This window comes from Rhineura floridana, chromosome 2 (genome assembly GCF_030035675.1).
Source record: "Rhineura floridana isolate rRhiFlo1 chromosome 2, rRhiFlo1.hap2, whole genome shotgun sequence".
Classification (NCBI taxonomy): Eukaryota; Metazoa; Chordata; class Lepidosauria; order Squamata; family Rhineuridae; genus Rhineura; species Rhineura floridana.
In genome coordinates, this window is record NC_084481.1 from 29,924,173 (window position 1) to 29,949,192 (window position 25,020).

General features: G+C 41.9%; 1 protein-coding gene across 2 annotated transcripts in view; it reads right to left on the bottom strand.

The window, feature by feature from the left end:
- MFSD6 (major facilitator superfamily domain containing 6) overlaps positions 1-7,411 on the bottom strand; it is a 54,653-nt gene extending 47,242 nt beyond the window's left edge. Inside the window, exon 1 of one of the 2 annotated variants that reach the window (XM_061608206.1) lies at positions 6,928-7,411. The gene's annotated coding sequence lies outside the window, so the exon portion shown is untranslated. The remainder of the gene's footprint in view (positions 1-6,927) is intronic. The other variant, XM_061608207.1, reaches the window with a different exon arrangement.
- Positions 7,412-25,020: the final 17,609 nt, after the last annotated feature.

A 25,020-nucleotide genomic window follows, 5' to 3' on the forward strand; every position in this document is an offset into this window, starting at 1 on the left:
AGTGCCCCTAGTGAAGGAGTTGTCATTTGTCTTTAAACTTTCAAAGGAACTCCCAGTTCGCATGTAATAGTATATAGTAACAGTTCTAAACAACAAGATAGTAAGAACACTTCCCAATATTCTTGCTCATTCCGGCCTCTTTGGTTTCTTGTTCACCTATAAAACTGTTTCTTGCCAGCTCTCTCATAATTCACCTCCCTTAGTATACCCTACTGCAAATCTGCTTCCCTTATCAAGGCCACCCACATGAATTGATTTGTGGAATGTGAGACACCCGCTCCAAATTAATATTGCAGATAAAAGAAGCACCTCTCACAACTCAGTTCACCACCCCCCTTGCACACTGAGGTTACCACTATTCACATAGAGCAATACAAGAATATTTAGGACAGATATATTGGAGGCAACCACTAGCACACAAGAACTACCCAGGTCATACACGCCGCCGACATGATATTCTGTCCCATGTGCTTTTTGGAGCTGCTGCCATCACAGAAACTAAGGAAGCCATGTGCACAGCAGCTACACAGAGTGCAGCTCACACAGAATATTGTTGTGCCAGCACATCTGGCTTTAAGCCCATTAGCAGCTTCTTCTGTAATAGTAAACAGCGTAGAAACAACTGCACAAACCAACTGAAATCAGTGTGCATTACTACTGTCAATCCAGCACAACTATCTTCTTAAAAAGACTGATTTATAGAAAGGGCAGCATGCACGATTTATAATGGGACCAGCACCATTGCCACAACAACAGTAGAATTATGTCCTATTATTCACACGATTAGGCGGGCCAATTTTAGAGGATGCCTCAGGGAACTTGAGGCACAATCCCAACCTTGTTGACTCAGATGAAAGTCCCTCTGAGTTCAATGGGGCTTGTTTCCTAACATGTGTGCTTCAGACTGCAGCCTTTATTCAATGGAAATAATTATATGCTGACTTGTTACAATGGTAGCGTAGCTTCACTGAAGTCAGTGTGATTATGTCAGCACAAGTTATCATTCTTAAGAACCCAACCTTCACTCTGCACTTAATACCTCACAAATAGTTTTAAAAGACGGGTTCATAGGCTGCTGCTTTTAGCCTTTGAGAAAATTAATTTCCAATCTGAATTGCCATTACAAACGGTTTGCATTATAAAAGCCCTGCTATTAATTAGCACAACAACGCAGACCTCTCTAGCAACATATACTAATCCACATTTTAAGTGCCTCATGAAAGCCTACCTTAGCTTTGACTCCTTCAAAATACCTGTGTCTGAAATTTAGTGATTTGCCAAGTCTGCCAGTACTGTGACATCTATGTAACCCTTCCTCTATTATTACCTCACAGCACACCATCTCACCCCTTTGCCCCTGGTCAGAGGGAACAGGAGGCTTGTGGTTGTGCTATCAGGTTGTTGGCAGGCTTATGGATACCTGTCCACGTGACCTTTACCTATATGTAATGCGACCGATGTGGCAATTAGCAATCACATAGTGGCTTTCAAAAAGGAGCACCCACTCACCCCTGATTGCCTTCGGGAATGCAGTGAAGGAGAGTTTAAGCCTTCCTTTCATAGGTGCGCATTGAGAACCCTCCCTTCCACCCTGGAAAGGTAATTTATATTAGGAAAAAAAGTTAACATAGGAAATATTTCCATTGCACGTGCAGTCCAGGAGTGGGGTGAGGGATAGATTGGTGGGGAAAGACGTATGCCAATATTGGAGGAAAGACTTAAGCCTTTCCTCATGCTGCATTTCAGAGAATTCCCAGCCCTGGTCTTTAATTTTTTAAAGCTATGTCATGATTAGTAATCATGTGCATCACTTGCAGATAGCCTCCTGGGCAGCCTTTAGCTCAGATGGGGTTTAGTGGTATACTTGCAACGTGGATATATTTTGAAACAGTCATATGGCCATTTCACCACTTTTTTAAAAAAATGAGCTGGAAATGGTAATATGAAAAAGGACCTGAATTAAACATGAAATAAAATTCTCTGCTACCACTTTTTGAGGACAGATGGAAGGTGCAATGGAGGTCTCATGCAAGGGCATCCAACCAATGAAAGATGTCAAATTTGCATATCCCATTCTGAAAGGGGATGAACTCAAAAGGCATGAGATCGTGAAGGTTCACACACTACTTATGTTGTGTGGTCCCAGAGACATGCTATGAATACAGCCACCATTCTAGCAGCAGTCATGTTTGTATTCTGTAGCATAGCCTAATTTATTCACCCTTAGACTTCAATACTATATATCTAAAGCAGCAGTGGGCAACCTGTGGTCCGACAGATGTTGTAGGACCACAACTCCCCGGTAGCTAGGCAGGCTGGCACTGATAGGAACTGTAGTCCAAGAACAACTGGAGGGCTACAGGTTCTCCAGTTCCGATTTATATAGTTTTCTTTCTGCAAACAAAAAGCATGTGGGTCATAAAATCTTCCTCCAAATCTACTGATTTTTACTGTTGGGCTACTTTTCTGTCTGAGCTGATTTGCAGTAAAACATTTTCAACAAAAACTGATGCAGGAAGCGTAATGAAGTGCCTGTAAAATGTTTTTCTTCTGAAAACAAAAGTGCCTGAGAGGAGAAAAACCCCTCAAGAAATCAATTGATTTTTGCCTTTTATTTTTTGTCCCAAACAACGGGAAGTATTGGTGTAAAAAAAAGTTTCATGGGAAGTTTCAAACAAAAACTGATCCAGGGGAGCAGAGGTAGGTGCCTTTCTTCTGATGTTACCCATATGGATTGGTTCTGGGATGTTTCATTACCCTGAGTTATACTGGAATTTGACTTGAGGTAAAAAAATGTTCCAAAAGCCACTTGTCCAATTTTTTTGCCTGTTCAAGAAAGTTAATAGATTAATCTCACCAACAAACAATGCAAACCTATGTATGCCTACTCTCAGGTAACTGGCTATAGGACTGCAACCTAAACAGATTAAAGGCTGCAGCTCTACTAACTAGTTTTCAAAAAGGCATTCCCCAAATCTCTCTCAAAAAAAGCTCTCTGTTTTATCCAAAAGATAAAGCAAAGGCATATAAATGGGATAAAATAATGTTTTATCAGAAACAGGTACTGGAATATAGGGACTATCCCTGGTGACAAATGGGGCATATGTAATACTGAGATAGATTTCTCTATATTGCTGCTAGATAGGATGGCAAACTGCAGAAACAATCTCCACAGACTTCAGATTGCATATCACAGTACTGATGCAAAATTAAAGTGAGAAGGGACTCTCAGATGGGCCTGGGTTATTTTCCTTAACCATCAATTTTCATTCTAAGAAGGTGCCTCAAGCTAAATCAAGATAAGAAATGCTCCCTCCTCATTAGAACATACCTACACATTACAACACAGTCACTGGTGGAGCCTCTAGCTGAGCGTAACCAGATGGAATGATGATGTATGCACAAATGCCATGGGTTGAAGGAAAGGTTGAGGAAACTGTTCTACCACGTTCCAAACAACAACATATGACACAATCCCAGTGAAAGGCTCATATTATGAAGAGACTCCAAAAGAGATAAATCAGAAACAAAAACATCTGAAGAGCAGTTCTGAAGCCTTGAGCAGGGGAAGCAGAGATAAAATTAGGAGAATACTCAACATCTAAGACATAAAAGAAGCATACAGATAACACAGGAAGAAAATTGTTGCCTTGTTGACAGGTTCTATCTATACCAGCATTCAGTTCCCAAAAATGGCAAACCAGCTTCTGGGAGCTCACAAGCATGGAAAGAAGCCAATGGCTTATTCTCCAGCATCCCTCTGGTATTTGACAGCATGCTTCCTCTTTAAGTGGAGGCTCCATTTAGCTATCTTTCTTGATTGTTAGTTCTTGCATTCTATTATTGTATTTAATCCTAATAATCTACTCACAGCCTTTCCCAACCAGTGTGCCTCCAGAGGTTGTTGGACCACAACTCCCATTAGCCTCAGCCAGCATTGCCAATGGTCAGGAAGATGGGAGTTGTGGTCCAACAACCTCTGGAGGCACACTGGTTGGGAAAGGCTGCTTCACGGTATCTTGCAGTAGTGAATTCTATAAGCAAATTTCAAGGAAAACTCCTTTTTGACAGTCCTAGAGCTTACTGCCAAGTCAGCTTCAGTGGCCCTTTTAGAACATAACACTGGCTATAGCGTAAAGCTCCATGCACTAATACTAACATGGAGCCTTAGGATCACACACTCCTTCCTCTCCTCTTCTCTTCCAGCCTGGCTGCAAAGAGGAGGTTGCAAGCTTTCACTTCTGCTTCCAAACTAACCAGATTTTTCTTGTTATGTCTGAATTGGGGCGATTCTGGCTAGTTTAAGCTGTGCTTCATTAAAAGCCAGGATCATAAGCCACTGTTTGACCATGGCTTATTTGGAGAAGCCAGACCTCCCTCTCTTTGAATGTTATGAGGAACTTTAGTTGGTTTAAAAGTCGAAATGGATGCCTCCAATCATCTTCTTGTAGCTGCGCTAAAGAAAGGAGAGGGGAGAACTTCTGACCCCGAGTTGCTACTGCTCATGCACAATGATAAATCAGGGATGAGGAACCTGTGGGCCACCCTCCAAGTATTGCTGGACCCCCACCAAGGATGGCCAATGGTCAGGGGTGATAGAAATTGGGAGTCCACCATCATTGGCGAGCTAGATTTCCCATCCCTGTGTTAAATCACAGGGAATGAGCCTAAGAGCAACCCCAAGCTTTAGTATTTTGAGAAAAGGAGAACATTTTCCTCTCTTAATGGTAGTCATATTCTTTAAAAAAATCATACCCTCTCCGTCACCTTTTCCCTAAACTAAAAAAAAAAAGCCCAAATGTTTTTGACTTTTCTGGGGTACAAAAGGTCTCTAATCTCAGTATTTTTAATTGTTTGTTTCTCTACCTTTCTCTCCTTCCAGTTCTAGGACAACTTTTTTTTTGTAAAACAGCTATAGAAAGTATTCTAAGTGCAGCGGTAGATACGATTTTTTTAAAAATCCTCAAAAGACAACAAATGTTAATGTAGCCGGAATCACCATACTACAAAAAGGAGATAGCAGCTGGGCCTTCTAGGACCCCGCAGATGGAAGTTTAACTTAAACAAATATAAGAAGATACATAAGTCAAGAATACGGAAACAAAACAAAAAAACTGGTTGAAAGATAGGCTTCCTCCTCTGCAAAACCAGAATGTCTTCCCAATTTATACCCCCCTATGGTAGCATTTTCATGGGATCACAAAAGTGATGACAGGTGAGAATTTAAGTAATAAATAAATAGTGATGACATAAAGCAGCTTCCTATGTTCCTAAAAAGGGGGGGGGGCTGAAGCTGTTTTCAAGACCAGTGGTGTCTGTCTGGGTCCCCTTCCCAAACTGCGTAATTCCAATGATATTTACAAAGAGATTATCAATCTGCAGCTTCGCTCCTCTTAAATAAATTAATCCTGCAAAAACCTACAGTGAAATGCCGTTAAATGAAGATGGAAGCGCAACTCATGCAAATATGACCGAACATGGCCAGTTTTGTCAGTTTTCCCAGAAGAGTTTATTCTATTCTGATCATACTCTATAGGTGATTAAACCTTTTTTAATCATTACAAGAGATTTCAGCTTCACATGCTGGTTTCTAATACAGAACAAACGATTCTAATCTATTGATTTATCATTGTCAAACGGGAGGAGGGGAAGCCATTTAGGATGTTAACCCATTAGGGCGGACCTATCTGTCTGCTGTGACAATAGAAATGTTACAATAGTTATTATGAAGCTTAAACCAAAATGGGCATCCATGATAATGAGCCGGCAAGCAAAGACCCGTGCGTTTTTATGTCTGCACAGCACCTCCTATATTTTAGCTACTTTTACAAACAATAAACGATGGTCGTGGGGATAACAACGATGAGAAAAACCAACGGCGTTTCCTTACATCGCGTACAAGTGGATGAAAAGGGGAGAGCATGCACGCGATTGGCTGAATCCAGCTAGCTAGTTCTCTTGCCATGCTAACAACCGCCCAGTAGTTTTTGCTTTTGCAACGTTTTCTCTTTCCACTGGCAATTACATTTGCGGAAGTCCCCGCCCGGTTAATACCGGCTCCTTGGACATCACAAAAAACAAACAAACACAACGAGACGGGTTTATTGACATTCCACTGTCCCTCAAACATTAAGAGGAAGGAAAAAAGATGCCACTGCTTCTCTGATGCTCACCATGTTAAATAATTGTTTGTTTTTTAAAAAAGCCCAAACTCCCTATATATATTTAAGCACTTTGAATTGAGCTTAAGCAGAAAGGAGGGGCAAAGCATGATAAATGGAATGACAGCAACAAGCCAGGCTTCAGCTAAGTAGAGCTTCAGCGATTCTAGAGAATGCTACTCAAGGGCTGCAAGCCTATACGCGCTTACCTGGATGTAAGTCCCATAGTACTCCATGGGGTTTACTTCCGAGCAGGCGTGGGTAAGTTCGAACTATGAAGATCACTTGACCGAGTTTGTGCATGTGTTTTAATCACTGAGTCTGCCGTCCCTTTAATGAATTCCCAGGAGATGAATTGAGGATTCTAATCCACGTTGAATTATTTTGAATTTAAGGACCCTAATCATGTCAGACACCCCGGCCTCCTTCTAAACACACGGGAGGAGCCCATCCCAGAGTTTCCCCGGCGCCCCTTATTTTAAGAGACGCCTCATCCTTCCAAAGACGGGCGCCTAAATTATCTCTCTCACCCATCCACATACACGCCAATACCTGTTATTGCAGACGCCAGGGCTCTGACGTTCCGACATATTTTATATTAATTTGCCAATAATAATAATAATTAGCCCGGGTAAGAGCTGCAAAGCAGCTCCACCCATGTCATTCCCTGAGCCTTTTGTTCTCGGCAAGGTGGGAGGGAGAGCCTGGGCTTCTCTTCGCTTTCACTTCGCAAGAACGAAGAGCGGCGGCTGGAGGAAAGACTCACCTCGATTCTGCGAGGGGTGCTCCGCTAGCGTGGGGAGATGACACTAGCAGCTGCTTTTTTTCCAAGGCGGCGGGCGCAGCGACTGCCGATGGTGGCCCTGCCGGCCGCGCTCCGAGTGCTGCTGGGCGGCGGACAAGCGTCGCGCACCATCTCCTGTTGTCCCACCGCGTCTGGCCGCCACCGACTCACACGCACCCGGCAGGGCCCGCCTCCCTGGTCTACAGCCTGGAAGGAGACCACTCTCCCTCCCGCAGAGCACCACCTTCTGGGGGGACCCTGGGGCCAAGTCACTTCTGGATTTCCTGGATTTCCCAGCGCCGCGCCTCTTCCCCTCCCACGCCGCGCATTCAGGCGGTGCCGGCGGCGGCGGTGGCTTTTGCTGCTTCCCTTGTATTCCTCCCGCTCTCCGTTCACAGGAGGAACTAATTCTTCATTGTCAGACACAGGCGCGCTGACACAGCCGCAGCCTGTTTATAGTGGCAAAGGCTCAGCGCATAGGCATATTCGAAGGAATCGAGGGTGCCCAAGACCATGTGCAGAGTACCTCTCTCCCCTCACCGCCATGATTTATTATAGGTATTTTTATATCATCCTTCAATCATATTCTCAGGGCGATATATAAAATGGAAGTGGACTGCTTTCAAGTCGATTCCGACTTATGGCAACCCTATAAATAGGGTTTCCATGGTAAGCGGTATTCAGAGGGGGTTTACCATTGCCTTCCTCTGAGGCTGAGAGGCAGTGACTGGCCCAAGGTCACCCAGTGAGCTTCATGGCTGTGTTGGGATTTGAACCCTGGTCTCCCAGGTTGTAGTCCACCTTAACCACTATACCACACAATAAAATAAAACAAATGCAAACAAAATACAATATTGTAATCATTTTTTCACCGTTAATTGCTTTGGGATGTTTTATGAGAAGTCTTTCCCAAATGAAATTAATAAATAAAATAAAGATTAAACTAACGATCTTGTTCTGGAGAGCCTTTGGGAGGGATTGAAGGTAGAGCCTGACACTGATTTTATGCCTTCTGCATTAAATTTTACCTTTGTACAGTAGTCCCTTTAGTATATGTGTGTGTGTGTTGCATTTTATGTATTTTAATTGTATTTTATGTATTTTAAATTTATTGTAATGTTTTTGTGATTTTACTGTTTACAATTTTATTATGTACGTGTTTTGTAAGCCACCCTGAGTGCCCTATTATAGGGTAGAAGGGTGGGATATAAATATTTTAAATAAATAAATAAAAGACCATAAAAATACAAAAGCCCCATAGAACAGTCAACAACATTAAAATTGCATCTAAAAAGCATGCAAGAGAGAGGGCTTTTTCATGGTTCCAAAAAGTCAATAAAGCATAAGGCATCAAGTGAGTCTCTGCACGCTGTAATAGGGTAGCAACCCCTCACATCAGATGGCAAGGGCATCCACAAGAGACCCTCTCCTTAAGATCTTTATGTTTCTTTGAGTACCCTAACCTGGTCTTAAGCTCTGCAAGAATTTAAAGTTTTTTTTCAAATAGGCTTTGGATTGGGCCCAGAAAAGGACTGGGTAATGTTGGAATAGGACATAGGGTAAAATGATAGTAATCATTAGTAATCTAGCAGCCATATTAAATGCAGATTCGGAACCATCTTCAAAGGCAGCTCCATGATAATGTGTCACAGTAGTCTAATATGGAATTGACCAGAGCATGGATAACAAATGCCAGGCTATCTCTGTCCAGGAAGGAGTGCATCAGCCTGAGGGCCAAAATACACATTTGGTTAGATAGGCAGCATGCAGCTACATACACATTAAAAAAACTGAATTGAGGGGGAGGGACTTAATGGGAAGAGGAGGCTTAACTTTTTCTTTCACACCTTGCATGGCTAGAAGCTTTCAGGATTGGGGTTGGAAACCCCACTAGAGCTAATAGGGATTTTTTCTTGAAGGCTCCAACCTGCACATGGGGGGCAGGGTGTGATCGCATTGGTGAAGGAAGAGGTAAGCCCCACGTTCACACACCCTGTGCCTGCAATTAAATAAGGAAAAAGTAGATACATAGGTTGAAGCTTCATGCTAAGTCTCTTGACTGCCACTCCCTTGAGCAGACAAACCAACCATCCGAAGCATCGCTAGTCTTGACTGTATTCAGCTTCAGTATATTGGTCGTCATCCAGACCATTATGTAACCACAATTTTCTTGTGTCTGGAATTATGAAAGCAGATGGCATGAAGGGATGCTTGGGTCCCCAAGCACCTCTCTTTGCAGAAATTAATCCTTTCCCTGCAGAACAGAAGAGGCCAGGGACAAAAACACACTTCTGTGCAATAATTTTTATTCCTACATTTGTGAGCCTTTCTGGGGGATCTGATATCGGTAAACATTAGGGTATTCCTTCTCCTCCCTTTTTCTACTCCTCCTGCTATGCTAATATAAAATGCTTTACCATCTTTATCTCATGCCAGTCCTGCAAGACAGACCCATGTTGATTCTTACATCTGATAATTTCTTCTATGGATAACACAATTTTATTTTTTATTTTTAAGCGCAACTAAAATAATGCACTATTCCTTTTTAGGTTGAGTGGGATTCAGTCGCACACCGGCAAATTCAGGTTGCCCGTTCAAGCTGATGTAGAGCTCTTGCGTAACAAACCTGCTTTACCTCCCCACAGACCCCAGACTTTTTGCAGTAAGGAAAGTGACAGGCAAATTCCTTTGAAAGTGTGGGATAACAATTGCTTGATACAACTCTATCTAACCTCTCTGCAAACCAATCAGAATGAATGCTCAATAAATACTCAAATGTCATATAATCTCCCCACAAACTTTGTGCAAACATATCAGAATTAATGCTCAATAAGCAAGTATTTGGGAAGTGTCCTTAGATAGTTTGGTGATGCTATGGAAGGGATGTAAAGGCACTTTTAAGAACAGCTGGTTTCATGGTATATTTCATAAAATGATTGAAGTTAGTGTGTGTGTGGTATGTTGGATGATATATCACCTCATTAACTTGTTTTTCCCTTCCACTGTATCCTCAACTCATGGGCACACAGATACCATATTCTCAGTCCACTGCAAAAGTTCACAGCACCATATACCAGTTGGCCCTTAAAGATGCCACCAGACTCTGACTTATTGCTGCTACAGACTAGCAAGATTGCTCTTCTGGAATTTGTCCCCGTGGAAGGGCAGAGTTCTCTCTATTTGTATAAGGAGGGAGAGAAAGCCACCCTTACTAAATAAACGTTGGGAGTGTCCTAGCTGCCAAGGAAGGGTGGTTGCTGGTTCCTTGCTTAGGATGCTGGGTTGTGTTACAAGAAGCAGAAAATGGACTTTATTTTCCTGGAGATGGTGGCTTTGCAATACTGATTATGTTAAATAATAGTTGTGATAATAATACACAGCTGCAGATCATGCTCACAGAACATCAACCGGCTAATGATGGTGCTCATATAAAGCCCATAGATCATCTGGGACCGAGGATACAGTTGTTAATTCCCCCATAGGAACTTAGGAAAAAATATTTATTTTCACTTTTCATTTCCAAAGGTATACTTTATGCCACCAGATCGTATGTATGTTTAAGTACCATTGAGTTTAGTGTGCTTAGGACTGCAGCCTAACAATTCAACCCTGCATAGTAAACCCCAATGAGTTCAATGGGACACTCTCCGGAAAATAGGTAATAGGACTCATCTTTGGTCCTCACAACAAGGTTGTGCTGCAGTATTCAAAGGGAGAGAAGAGGAAGTGAGATGACTTTATTTTAAATTAGGACAGTCGACAGACTCAGTTTTAGTCTCTGGACAGATCTACACCATACAATTAAAGCACGTCCAATGCACATTTAAAGCACATGACTTCCCCCAAAGAATTCTGGGAACTGTGGTTTTCCCCTCACAGAGCTACAACTTCCCAGCTCCCTTAACTACAGTTCCCATGATTCTTTGGGATAAGTCATGTGCTTTAAATATGCATTGGATGTGCTTTGAATGTCTGTTTAGGGACCCTGGACTTGGCATCCCTGCTTCTAACCCTTGCCCCAGACCAGAGCTGTTAGTAGAGCTGGGAAAGGTGCCAGGCAGGTACTTAACGCAGCTTCCTCTTCCTCCAACCAGCAGAGGCTTTCATGAGATCATTGCCCCTTACTTAGCTTGGAGGGAAATATTCATATGGACACTGATGACTAACAATAAAATAAACAAGCACGTGAACTGCATTGGAAAATAATATGAGATGGTTCTTCATCATGAATGGGGCAAAGGCCCAGAGCGTCAAAGGGAAAACATTAATTTACAGGCTTTTCTGAAATTGAAATGCGTACCTTTCTGTAAAGGCATATCTACACCACAGGCTTAAAAGCTGTTTGGGGGATATTTTCTCTCCTAAATGAACCCTGGGAACAATAGTTCTTTGAAGCAGGGCTAGTGACCCTCACCAAACTACAGTTCCATGTGAATCCATCAGAGGAAGCAAAGACAGGCCTACTAATATCAGCTTTTTTGAGGGGGGAGTTGATGTGAAAAGCTGTGATGTGGGTGAAGGGTGTTTAATCCTTTCCTCTCATGCAGCTTTCTACAACAAAACTGACCCCCATAAGCTGTGATTATTAGCCCTTCTTTGCTTCCTCCAAAGGTTCCACGTGGAATTGTAGTTTAATGAGAGTATTCAGACCTTGCTAGCCCTGCTTCAAAGATCTACTGCTCCAAAAGCAGCTGTGTATGGGGTGGGATTAATAGCAGCTTTAGAGGAGCAATTTCAACCAAGGTAATGGTTGAAACATTTCCATCTCAGTCCCTCTGTCCTCCTCCAATTCATTCCCATCCTTTCAAATTGTTTTTTTTTTTTTAAGTCAGGAGATCAATCACAGATCTCTTATGTCCCATGTAGTTTGGCCCTTAGAGATGCCTAAAACTGATATAAACTTGCAGTCGATATGCCCTCAGAATGCATGCTTTTTGTTTTCAAAAGCAGAAAATATCTTTATGCATTCTTTCTGATTTAAGTTGTTACTGGATGTCCTAGTTTATCATTATGGAACCAATTCGGTTGCCACAAACTCTGGATTATGACATCAATGAATGACTCACACTGCAACCCTGTTAATGTATACTCAAGAAGTAACTCCCACTGAGTTTAATGAGGCTTACTCCCAGGTAAGTGTCTATGAGGTTGCAGCCTCTGCTACTCTTGGTGGATGGTAGTTACTGGGCAGAAACTTTGGAGAGAAATGTGTGGGTGAGTGGATGGAATAAGCATTTGTCACTTCAACAAATGCCTACTTGATTCACATCATATCAACCAGTAATTATTTAAACTAGAGTTGTTAAGATTTCCTTCATAATGATTAACAGTCCATTTGCACTTCACACAAAAAGGCACTGAAGTCATTAAGAATTTTAACCTGCTTAAGAAATGTAGAACCAGTTAGTTAGGTTAAATGTTCCTGCTTGGAGGCATGTGTGTTTCATTTTACTACTCAGAATAATCCTGTTTTGAATTTAACTGGAGTACTCCAAAGAAAAAACACTTCAACAAACATGGCCACTAAACATTTCCTCCCTCTTTTTGGCCACACCCACCGTTGGCATGCGGCCCCTAATAGATTGTTCAGAAGGGAATGCTTGGGCTGAAAAAGGTTTCCCACCATTGCTTTAAAATTTCAACTGTGATTTTACTAACCTAGCCAGGAAGGCTTGAGAAATGAGGCCAAGACACTGATGTGTTCCTTTTTTTGCCATGTAGGATGGCATTGTCTCACTCAGCCATATGGGAAGAATAGTGATGGGCAATTCTCACATAATGTCTTCTCTGGAAATTGGTTTTTGGGAAGGCCTAGAAAAAGTCCAAAGGAACTGCTTTCACTAATCTGCTTAAGAAGGGCTGGGGTATGCAAGGTACTTCTAACCTCACTCTCCAACACAACAGGCCTTGCTTGTGGTGGATTTGAATAGATCACTTAAGTGTAAGGATTTTTTCATTAGCTCTACTCTTCAAAATACACAAGAGTAGGGGTGTGATTAATTACCAAATGCTTCTTGGAAAACAATAGTAAGCAGATTATCCCTTGCAAATATATGAATCAAGCCAAAGTTTGCTTTTGTGGATAATATTTCTGCAATAATAGAGTTTGTAATAGTGATAACATAGCATTATTTCATTCATTTTTGTGCAGCAATCTGTCTGCTTATTATATGAGTTGTTATTGCAAGCTGCTTTTGATATTGTCGATAGAAAAGCAGTCCAGAAAGGTTTGGAATAAATAAAAAGCTAAAGCTATTTACAGTGTTTATAGATGCAGCAGCATCACAGGGTACAAGGCCATTTATTTTCATACAATTTGGATGTGTCATACACAATTACTACTGCAGTATGCAGTCTCTTTGCTTCTCAGGGTAATCTGTGTGTTGGGTATTGTTGGGCAAATAATGTTATGTTTTATTTGTTCCATTTTAATAAAGCTCTTTTCCCAAGAAGCTTGGGGAAACATGCATGGTCCCATCTCCCAACAATCCTATGACAGATAACTGGTTGAAAGAGTGAACAAGTAACCTGAGTTGGGATTTGAACCTGGGTCTTCCCCAGTCTGGCATTTTAACCTTTGTACCGCTTTTCACTAAATTGGACCTTATTGTGATCCGGAAGAGTGCCAGTGTGGTGTAGTGGTTAAGGCAGCCTTTCCCAACCAGTGTGCCTCCAGATGTTGTTGGACCACAACTCCCATCAGCCTCAGCCAGCATTGCCAATGGTCAGGAAAGATGGGAATTGTGGTCCAACAATATATGGAGGCACACTGGTTGGGAAAGGCTGGGTTAAGGTGTTGGACTAGGTGTTGGACTACGACCTGGGAGACCAGGGTTCAAATCCCCACACAGCCATTAAGCTCACTGGGTGACATTGGGCCAATCACTGCCTCAGCCTCAGCAGAAGGCAATGGTAAACCACCTCTGTATCTGCTTACCATGAAAACCCTATTCATAGGGTCGCCATAAGTCGGAATCGAATTGAAGGCAGTCCATTTCCATTTCCATGATCCAGCAGTGCTTCTCTTATGTTCTTATGATTGTTTATATGGCAGGCCTGCAAAACCTGTGGCCTACCAAACTGGATGCAGCCCCCCCCTTGCTTCTTCTAAACAGGAGACCTAAACAGGCAGCAAAGCATGGGGGTTTCTAGAACTCCTAGTAGGCTGCCATACATTCATTGTGGGCCACAAGTTCTTCAAGTCTGGTTTCTGGCTTCACTTTCACAAGGTTGCAATTCCAAAACAGCTTACTGATGATGCAATAGAAATTCTCATATGCAAATATGACAATCATTGCTTCAGGCAAAATTTAGAATGTCCCTTTAGTACATTGCGCTAACTGAAAGTGGTTCAACAGTAGCTTGCCCTTCAACAAAAAGTATATGTTTTGCCAATGGAATAGGCAACAATTACAGAACTCGGCTATAGATGAGAATGACATGGGCACAATTTAGAATTTATCTGCCATAGATTCCTTTCTTAACTATTGGTAAAAACTACTAGAAGTTACAGTGTTAATGGTATATAAATTGTTCAAATAAAATAAATTAAAATAGTCTTTTGCTGCTCAGCTCTTTTCTTTGTCATTTAAAGTTCTTAGCACAACTTGCATCATTTGAAAAATGACCCAAAGTCTCAATGATTAAAATCTAATTTTGACATCTTTAATATTTAAGTATGGTTCCCACCTTTTTTCCTGGCAGGGCTCCAGTGCTGTAGAAATTCATTTGTCACTTAGTTTTTTCTCAACAAGGAACAATTCTCCTGTTGAATCTATTCCAGTCAGGTGTTTTTTTTAAACTAGATAACAGTATCTGGTAATGTAGATGAGTAACTGGCTTAACTTAAATGTAGTGATGTGGATGGAGAAGAATTTACCAATTATCAGGGCATAACATTAAATTATTGGAGGAAGGGGATACCCCTCTTTCAAATATTTTCAATGAAAGCATATTGTAAGGGAGAAGTTGTGGCAAACTCAACTCTGCAAGCCAACGCCATTCTAACAACAAAGTCTCTGAAATCCAGGTTAAGGAGGAGTATTTTAAGGACACATAAGGTGTTGCTTACATTAAATAAGAATAACATACATTTGTGGAGCATTGGAATAAGGACATGGGGAGAGAACAATTTCAGCACAGTATCTGGGAAATTGGCTTCCCCACCCCCGTTTAAAGCGTAATATAAAGTAATGTAAAGATTGCATTTAATCCCATAGAGAATAAAAACAGATGAATGTTGGAAAATTGTTAAAAGGCACAGGAGCTCTACAGATAAAAGGTTGGCAACCCTGTTTTTTAACATCTATCCTTCCTTCTGTGGCCTCTGTTTTCTAACCATTTCAACAATTATGCTAATCCTAGATACCATCAGACAAGATCCTATTTCCAGAATACAAAGCAATTTCAGAACCTGCCTAGCCAGTTACTGAAATGAGAATGCTCCAGATAGACACAATGTAAATAAGACAGAAAGGGGCCTTTTGGGGTCTTAAGCATTTTTCTGCCCTAACTTCTTACTGATGGTTAGATCTATAGATACAGCAATTTATGGTTGCTGAATTACAACTAGAGAGTAGCTTCTTTTCCTTTGTTCCTGCAAGAAATAAACAGGACTATCTCCTTTGGCACAGCTTCAGTGCACATATATTAATTCAGTAGTTGCATGAATAATGACTGATGAGGATTCACAGTATAAAGGATAGCTGGACTTCAGCTTGAAATTTAAGAAAGACTCTTGATTAGTAACTTGTGGTTCATTTGACCTCTTAAAGCGATTAAATTATAAAAAGGAGGAATGTTGGTATTAAATGTTAAAAACATTTCCAGGGGCTAATCAGATGACTGGATGCAAGCTAGTTGCCAATGCACTTTTATACCGGTGGTATTATATAGCCACGAGAGTGGCTGTATACTATAGTCAGCATGGATTTTTCACATTCTGCAATGTTAAATTGAAAATATCCCCCATGACATTCTGATGGTTCCCATAAGCTCATTTCAAAACAAAACCTTACAAACCTGACAGTCCTGAACTCAGAAACACTTGCTTAAAAACCATGTAAATTTTCATGGCGATACACAAAACAGTCAGAGAGAATCGAGAGTTCAAAGTGTAAAAAGAGAGAGAGAGAGAAACCAGATCTCTTTTGGACATTTTTCTGTCAGAGTTCTCATAATTTGTTGAAATTAATTAAAAATCAGCCATGTTTATGGAGTATCTGTAATCCTATTACTAACCTTGCCCCATACTCTGACCTTCTCTTCTGCAGTTTAAAAGTTTAAAAAATGCCTGGCTGATTTTTAACTAATTTAAGAAATTTAGCATTGAACTGAATGATGTCGGGCATGCTCAGTAAGAACCAACTGTCAGTATTCTAAAAAGCCATACACACAGCTGCTAGGCTTGCCTAATCGGGGGGCCACACCCACACCAGACCTTTATTGCACTTTAGACAGTCATGGCTTCCCTCACAGAATCCTGGGAAGTATAGCTTGTGAAGGGTGCTGAGAGGAGATTCCTATTCACCTGACAGAGCTCCAGTGGCCAGAGTGATTTAATAGTCAACCACTTTGATTGAAGCTCTGTGAGGGGAACAAGGCCTTTCCTAGCAACTCTCAGCACCCTTCACTAACTACAATTCCCAGGATTCTTTGGGAGAAGCCATGACTGCCTAAAGTGAAATAAAGGTCTGGTGTGGATGTGGCCAGGGACAGCTTTGGTTTAAATTTGGGTGGGAGGCTACATGTGCCTGCTGTAGAATAAAAAGGTGGGGGAAACCCTGAAAAAGAATAATACTGTTAGAATATTTTGCTAAGGAAACGGGCTTCCCCTCTGCCCAGTGCCCACCCTTCCAATCTCATCCCCTCCCCCTCCCCCTCCCATTCCTGCCCTCTTCCTCCCCTCCCTCCCTCTTCCCCCTCCCCCAGGTCAGTTTCACCTATCCTAAGCATGACTGCACAGCAGTAAATCCCACTGACCTCAAAAAGCATGCAAATGATCAAACCTGGCCTCCCCTCCTCCTCCTTCCCATCACCTCCCTCTTGCCCCTTCCCTCCCGCTCCCTTCACCCCTCCCTTCCCCTCCTCCTCCTCTCCCCCACGGTCAGTTTTACTTATCCTAATCATGATTGCATGGGAGTAAATCCCATTGATCTCAATAAGCATACAAATGATCAAACCTGCCCTCCCCTCATCCTCCCTCCCATCGCCTTCCTTTTGCCCCTTCCCTCATCCTTCCTTCACCCCCTCCCCTTCCAATCCCCCCATTCCCCCTCCTTTCATGGTCAGTTTTACCTATCCTAGCCATGACTGCACAGGAGTAAATCCCACTGGACGCAATAAACATGCAAATGGTCAGACCTGCCTTTCCCCTCCTCCCCCTCTCCTCTCCCTTCTTCCTCCCCTTCCCTGTTCCTTTTTCCTCCTCCCCTGCCCACTCCAGGCCTCCCTCCCCATGGTCAGTTTTACCTATCCTAAGCATGATTACAGGGGAGTAAATCCCACTGAACTCAATAAGCATGCAAATGATCAATCCATTCTCAGCAAACTTGCACAGGATCCCATTTCTTACCTCCCGGATTAAAAAGCAGAGAAATTAACTAACAGGCAAAAACCCTTGCGGTTTAAGAACATACCTATAGATATTTCTATCAAACTTTAAAAAGCAGGGAAATTGGGCAGCTACAGTGAATGCACCAGGGGAGCAGGAGACCTGACCTCCTCTCTGAGATATTGGACTGCCCTACAAATTTTTCAAAATGCAAACACAATTTGGGTTGGTCTTTCACAGTCCAATCCACTTCCTGTGTAGCCATCAGATTATACCTGTCTCCATTGACTGAACCATAAAAATCACAGATGTGGTGCTTTCCAGCACTGTCATGGCACAAAGATGTGTATCCAAAGCATGGACCACTATGGATCCTCATAATCTTTACAAGAGATGCCTTCAAAACCAACATAAAAGATATAGGTAATCTCTGAGCCTACGGTTGGTGGTTTTGTTGACATCCTATGTAAAAATCATGAAGATCTTGAAAAAGCAAGGAGTATGTGCTTGCATGTGTAAGGATGGTTTCTCTCTTTCTGGCTGTTGGGACCCTGAAGGGAAGGAAGAGAAGCAATAAGAAGGGATGGTGCCCAATGCACTCAAAATTCCAAATGTGCTCATAGGTCCAAAAAGGTTGGTGACCCCTGGGTTAGAGGATAGTCCTCAAAAATGTCACTACCCATGTCAAAATCACACACCCCTAAACCTGAAGGGTAAAGGTACAAAGGAATGTATAATTTTTGTGTGTACCGCCAGATCTTTCATAAAAGTCAGATTTTTTTGTGTTAGCAGAAAAAAATGGATGAAAGGAAGAAAATGCACGATATACCCCAGTGCTTTTATTTTGAGTGTTTGTTGTAAGCAACTTTGGGCACAGGTCACTGTGGAAAGGTGGCATATAAATAAACCCAATCAATCAATCAATCAATCAATCAATCAATGGTTTCAAGGGGATAACAATGTTGTGTGGAAGCCCTGTTAAAAAAATGTAAGAAATTGTGGGGAAAACACTATATAAGGTCTATCTGAAAGCACACACAATTAATGAGTGGCTCATAGTTTTTTACGTCATTTTTACTATTTTCTCTGGCAAACTTACAGGTCTACTGCAGTGATTTAGAAACAGTGAGCTGGCAATTCAGTGGGACAAAGGTGTGTTGTAAGTGGTTCAACACACAGTATGCCACAGCAGTTGTATAAAAATATTGTGGCATGCTCTCAGGAGGCTTGTCTGGCACCAGCGTTATCAGCTGTTTGATACCAGACAAGTACATTTTTGTTCTCCCTGGCATTTGATGTTGTTTTTAAATTGATGTTGTTTTTAGCCTGTGTTGGTGTTCATTTTTTAGTATGTTGGGGAAGGATCATATAAATAAAATATTTCTTTGTTATGTTGTTAGTGGATGAACACTCTTAGTATTGTGCATGTTTTTATTGTTTCCTATTTATATGTATAGTATTTTTGTACTTTAAATCTTTGTAAATCACTTTGAGATTCTTGTAAAAAGCAATGAATCAATTTAATAAATAATAATAAAATAATATAATTCTATTATATATGATAATAAAATTGGGGGAATCTTAATTTTCATCAAGTGAGTAATTCATATAGCCATAGTACAGTAAGTTATACAAATATTTCCATTGACAAACACCAATAATTTCAACTCTTGCAGTTCCAGATCTGAAGATCATGGAATTTGTCTATCGATGGACTGGCAGTATTATTGTTATCAGCGCTGCTGATTTAAAAACATTATTGCTGTTGCATTACGTTGATTCTATACCTTGACAATAGATTTTAATTTTGTATAGGGTTTTTCCATTTGCATTTACTTATAAATGTAGTAGTGCTCTTGACAATATTGTGCATTTGCCTACATGCCATGCACTAAAAAGGTGACAACTCTGCTTTATGCAACAGAGACCACTGCACTATATATTTTTACTAACTTCTGCCTTTAGGGAGGCCATCCATATTCCACTTTAACTGAAAGGGCACCGGCTCAGGAGCTGGAAATGCCTACTCTGTAGTAGTACGAGTTATTTGTTACATAGGCCTGCAGAAGTCACCTGCCTCTGAACTTGCGTCTTTGTCTGTAAAATAGGAATGAGAGGGGCTTATTACAATGTAGGCAACTGAACTGGAAGCCTAGTCCATTATTGGCTTTGATTGTCGCTTTAATTGGAAAGACAAAGGAGAACCTCTCCTTAGATGAAAATGCAGATCGGTTACACAGCCTGTTGATACTAGAAATTCTCAGAGACAGATGTTTATTTTGACCACAGGAACATACTGCAGAAGATTGCAATTAGTGTTACCAATCCTTTTTTTCTTGGTTGGTTGGTTGGTTGCTTTTAAAATTAGGCCATGCTTCTGCATTTTTAACAGCAGTCGCATGCAGAAATGTAGCAGATACAGCTTTTCCCAGCATGGAAATCAATATATGTGGACAGGGCTGATGGGAGTTGTAGTCCAGCAACATCTGAAGGACCACAGGTCCCCCTTCTCTGGAACTGGCCAGTGAAAAAGCTGACAAGCCTAGCCATGTGGTTTTAAACATTATATTCAGTCTACATTACATACTGTTCCATTGAGAATTGGTGATCATAGTGGGAAAGCATGTATTCATAACTTCACAGCATTTGTTTAACACAGGATATAATGGGGGTGAGGTAGATTTTTTTTGCCTACCATTTACCTGAAGATTCTAGAGTGGCCAGCTGCAAAGGAAAATAGGCCCACATTGCACATTGTACCTTTAATCATTATGTAAATAGCAGAGGGAATCTGCAGTTTATTCACAACTTTTCTTATTCCTGTCCTGTGTGACAACTTGCAATGGCTAAAATGCCACTGTCCGTGGTGCAAAAGCCCTGCCCTCCTGTGCATAAGTGCTCATCATAGGTAGAGTGACGAGGTACAACAAAGAACAAAATGCTTGTACTCTTCATAGCTCTGAAAAGTGGAGATTTCATCAGATGCTCTGTTCTGTATTTGCACGTATGAGAAAAGCTACTGCAACTGCAGTCCCCTCTACATAGGGTTGCTGTTTCCCCTCCAACTGATAGTTGCAGGTGTGCCCCACATGCAGATATTAGCAAGGGATAAGGCAGGGATGGGGAACCTTTGGTCCCCCAAATGTTGTTCAGTCAACATTAGTCAACCATCATCCCTGTCCACTGGCCATGTAGTCAGTCCAACAACAGCCAGGAGGGTCACAGGATCCTCCATCCCTGTAAGAAAGGAAGAGTAATGTTTTGTTTGTATTATATACCACATGGCACTCCTTGTGGGACTCATCATGCTTTTGCCTGCTATGATGACTCAACAGTCCCACAGAGGACCAGGATCTCTCAGGCCTATCTTGTTACAAACAAACACACATGCACACACAAAACACCAGGTGATGCATTCTCTCTTGCTCTCTGTAGGACAGAACTGAGGGAATTATAAATATTTAGTATTCAGGTCTTACTACTTCTTATATGAAATGTGTTTCTCAAAAGTAAAATGTTGAGAAACATTTGATGTTGTTTTTGCAAGATGAAGACTACCTCTCCATGGATTTATTAATTCACTGTTAATATCATGTAGCCCAGTTCTTGTCATAAAGAAAGGCCTCTTAGCAGTATTTTTAGACAATGAAGCAAGATTTACTGACAACGCGCAGGTTGCCTGTAGATTAAAGGCCTCATGAATTAAAACTGCAAAAGGGATGAAAGGCTGCTGCTGAAGAAATAAGTGGCTTGCTTGCTATGTGGCTTTTCAGTTAAAACAAATTTAGTCAACCAGGACAGCTACTGACTATACAGCTTGGGGTTCAGAGATCGTGAGAACATTTCTGCTAGCAGAAGAAAACTGCATCATAAACCAATATGCATTGAGGGCAGGTTCTAATATGATTTCTAGAAGCACAGGTATTGTAGAAGTCACTGCGAGGAAAGGAGAGAATATAACTATGGCTGCAATCCTAAACATGCTTACTAGGGAGACAGCTTTTTGTGTCTTACAAATTTAAGTCCCAGCACTGAAAACAGATGCTAACCTGAGCCTTGATGCACCAATTCCCTGGTGAACATGAAACCCAGATCGTGGTGCTGATGTTAAGCATTCTGTGTGTGATGCCTTAAGTGTGGTCAATCAAATTCATTTCAGGCTCCCAGGGCCAGTGGTACAGCTAGGCTGGACTTCAAGGCCCCATAGGCCAGCCCCCTTCCCCAATGACCACCCAGAGAGGGGTAGATGATGGGAACAATGGCAAACAGGCTCTCACATCAGCACCTGGGCCAACATGGACATGCCAGGCCCCACTGGGCCTGATTCTTTCTTCTTGTTTTATTTAAGGGGCAGTCGATTAGGCATGTACGTGGTTACTTACAGGTGCTTATTTTATTATTGTTACTTTAAAATATATATTTTTTCATTTTCTACCACAAATTGATGGCCCCTTTGGAAGACGTGAATTATGCAGGCACCTAGGATAATTATCCAAACTTTCTGCCCTCTGGCTATTAGTCCTGCCTTTTCTGCTCCCAAACACATGCCAGTCTCAGTCAATCTGTTTAGAAGATTATGCAGAAGAAAACATGCAGAGCTGAAATATGAGATGATACATCTGTGGCTCTCCATAAAATAGAACTGGGTTTAATTTCTGCTTTCCGTTTCTTAATTCCTTTCACCCACCCAAGCTTTTTGAAATATGGACAGTTGCTAAAATTTGCTCACTCCAAGAAAGGGGACTTCAAAGCTGCAATCCTATACCCACCTAGTTGGGAGTAAGCCCCACTGAACTCAATGGGACATTTCTGAAGAGATATGCATAGGATTGCAGTGCAAGTACCCCGCCTCCGTCTAGAGCTGGAACATTTTGAGTAACTGGGTATATAAGGCTGCAATCCTATACCCAGTTACCTGGAAGTAAGTCCTATTTTTATTTTTATTTTTATTATTATTATTCGCCCTTCACCTGAAAGTCCCAGGGCGGGTTACAACAATTTTAAACACATAATTAAAAACAGCCTAAACAACATCACAGAAAATAGGGAGGGTCTGTGGTGCGTCCTTCCCTGGCTCTCCCTGTCAGGTTCCTACCTGCTCGTGGTTACTGCCTGTCTCTAGGCACCACCAGGGACTCCACCAGTCCGGACCGCACTCTCTTATGGTTTACCTATCCGCTCTAGCACAGATCTCAACAGATCCCCCTGCTAGGCAACCACCAGTAACGTCCCAATACTAGTATTCCCAGAGACTCTGAATACTGGTATTGTTATTCTCTTCACCGCTGCCACCATTTGTTACAGTTCCCCTTCAGCCTTGGTCATTACCTTACCCTCCCTTCTGGTCTGTGAAACCCCAACCAAGGATCAGGCCTTTGGTAAACCAAATTAAGTATTTATTACAGATAACAAAGCTAACAAGATTAACAAGATTTCTTCTTAAGGCACATAAGCATATGGTTTTACTCAATACTAATCCGAACTCCACCTCCCTCCTGGCAAACAACTCTCTAAACCCCACCAACCAACCCACTCAGTTCTCTTCTCCCCCCCGATTCCACTCTCATAAGAACATAAGAACATAAGAAGAGCCTGCTGGATCAGGCCAGTGACCCATCTAGTCCAGCATCCTGTTCTCACAGTGGCCAACCAGGTGCCTGGGGGAAGCCCGCAAGCAGGACCCGAGTACAAGAACACTCTCCCCTCCTGAGGCTTCCGGCAACTGGTTTTCAGAAGCATGCTGCCTCTGACTAGGGTAGCAGAGCACAGCCATCATGGCTAGTAGCCATTGATAGCCCTGTCCTCCATGAATTTGTCTAATCTTCTTTTAAAGCCATCCAAGCTGGTGGCCATTACTGCATCTTGTGGGAGCAAATTCCATAGTTTAACTATGCGCTGAGTAAAGAAGTACTTCCTTTTGTCTGTCCTGAATCTTCCAACATTCAGCTTCTTTGAATGTCCACGAGTTCTAGTATTATGAGAGAGGGAGAAGAACCTTTCTCTATCCACCCTCTCAATGCCATGCATAATTTTATACACTTCTATCATGTCTCCTCTGACCCGTCTTTTCTCTAAACTAAAAAGCCCCAAATGCTGCAACCTTTCCTCGTAAGGGAGTCGCTCCATCCCCTTGATCATTCTGGTTGCCCTCTTCTGAACCTTTTCCAACTCTAGAATATCCTTTTTGAGATGAGGCAACCAGAACTGCACACAGTATTCCAAATGCGGCCGCACCATAGATTTATACAACGGCATTATGATATCGGCTGTTTTATTTTCAATACCTTTCCTAATTATTGCTAGCATGGAATTTGCCTTTTTCACAGCTGCCGCACACTGGGTCGACATTTTCATCGTGCTGTCCACTACAACCCCGAGGTCTCTCTCCTGGTCGGTCACTGCCAGTTCAGACCCCATGAGCGTATATGTGAAATTAAGATTTTTTGCTCCAATATGCATAATTTTACACTTGTTTATATTGAATTGCATTTGCCATTTTTCCGCCCATTCACTCAGTTTGGAGAGGTCTTTTTGGAGCTCTTCGCAATCCCTTTTTGTTTTAACAACCCTGAACAATTTAGTGTCGTCAGCAAACTTGGCCACTTCACTGCTCACTCCTAATTCTAGGTCATTAATGAACAAGTTGAAAAGTACAGGTCCCAATACCGATCCCTGAGGGACTCCACTTTCTACAGCCCTCCATTGGGAGAACTGTCTGTTTATTCCTACTCTCTGCTTTCTGCTTCTTAACCAATTCCTTATCCACAAGAGGACCTCTCCTCTTATTCCATGACTGCTAAGCTTCCTCAGAAGCCTTTGGTGAGGTACCTTGTCAAACGCTTTTTGAAAGTCTAAGTACACTATGTCCACTGGATCACCTCTATCTATATGCTTGTTGACACTCTCAAAGAATTCTAATAGGTTACTGAGACAGGACTTTCCCTTGCAGAAGCCATGCTGGCTCTGCTTCAGCAAGGCTTGTTCTTCTATGTGCTTGGTTAATCTAGCTTTAATAATACTTTCTACCAGTTTTCCAGGGACAGAAGTTAAGCTAACTGGCCTGTAATTTCCGGGATCCCCTCTGGATCCCTTTTTGAAGATTGGCGTTACATTTGCCACTTTCCAGTCCTCAGGCACGGAGGAGGACCCGAGGGACAAGTTACATATTTTAGTTAGCAGATCAGCAATTTCACCTTTGAGTTCTTTGAGAACTCTCGGGTGGATGCCATCCGGGCCCGGTGATTTGTCAGTTTTTATATTGTCCATTAAGCTTAGAAATTCCTCTCTCGTTACCACTATTTGTCTTAGTTCCTCAGAATCCCTTCCTGCAAATGTTAGTTCAGGTTCAGGGATCTGCCCTATATCTTCCACTGTGAAGACAGATGCAAAGAATTCATTTAGCTTCTCTGCAATCTCCTTATCGTTCTTTAGTACGCCTTTGACTCCTTTATCATCCAAGGGTCCAATTGTCTCCCTAGATGGTCTCCTGCTTTGAATGTATTTATAGAATTTTTTGTTGTTGG